Source organism: Myotis brandtii, unplaced genomic scaffold, assembly GCF_000412655.1.
Source record: "Myotis brandtii unplaced genomic scaffold, ASM41265v1 scaffold122, whole genome shotgun sequence".
In the NCBI taxonomy this organism is placed as follows: Eukaryota; Metazoa; Chordata; class Mammalia; order Chiroptera; family Vespertilionidae; genus Myotis; species Myotis brandtii.
Window position 1 is genome coordinate 1107566 of NW_005354255.1, and position 739 is coordinate 1108304.

The following is a 739-nucleotide window of genomic DNA, read 5'->3' on the forward strand; positions in this document are numbered from 1 at the left end:
AGCCGGGGTGGGGGGCACCCGGTGTCCCCAGCTTAGTGTTTTTGGAGCGGCTCAACGGAAAATGCTTAGCAGATGGAGGTCCCCTATGCAGCCGCAGGGGCCCAGAGGTGCGGGCACCCCCTCCACCAGAACCCCCGCCCCGTCCAGGATCGCCGTCCTTCTGGGGGCCCTGCTGCAATGCACCTCCCCGGCTGTGCCCACTTTGGGGGGAGATAAAAGTGCAAACCGTAGTCCCCCTTTGGGCTGAGGCACCAGGGAGGGGGTGTCGCTCCAGGATGTAAGGCACTGGCAGAGGAGGCGTTGGGGGGTGCACACCAGTTTCCCCAGACCCTGCCCCCACGCCCCAGCACAGCAGGATACTTGGGGGACACCCAGCTCTGTCCCTCAGGCCCACTGGGGGGCCCCCATCTTTCTGAGGGGAGCATAGCAATGAGGGGTCAGGGACTGAAGGTGGCCGGGTTGTGGGGGAGGGGGTGGGGATGCCCACGGCCACTCTCACGTCTCAGCTGGACAGAGGGGTGGGCGGTGGGAATCAGGCACTTAATCCACTCACTCTCACCTCCCACCTCCTCTGGGTAAGTGGGAAGGGTCCTCCCCTCCCAGGGCTCAGTGGATGGAGACGCCAGATGACCTCCTTCCTCGAGGAGCTCTGGGTCTTTCCATTCCGCCCCACAGCCCCTTCCTCGGAAAGTGCATTTCTTACAGTGTGTGCAACGTGGATCCCTCCCCTGGGGGTGTG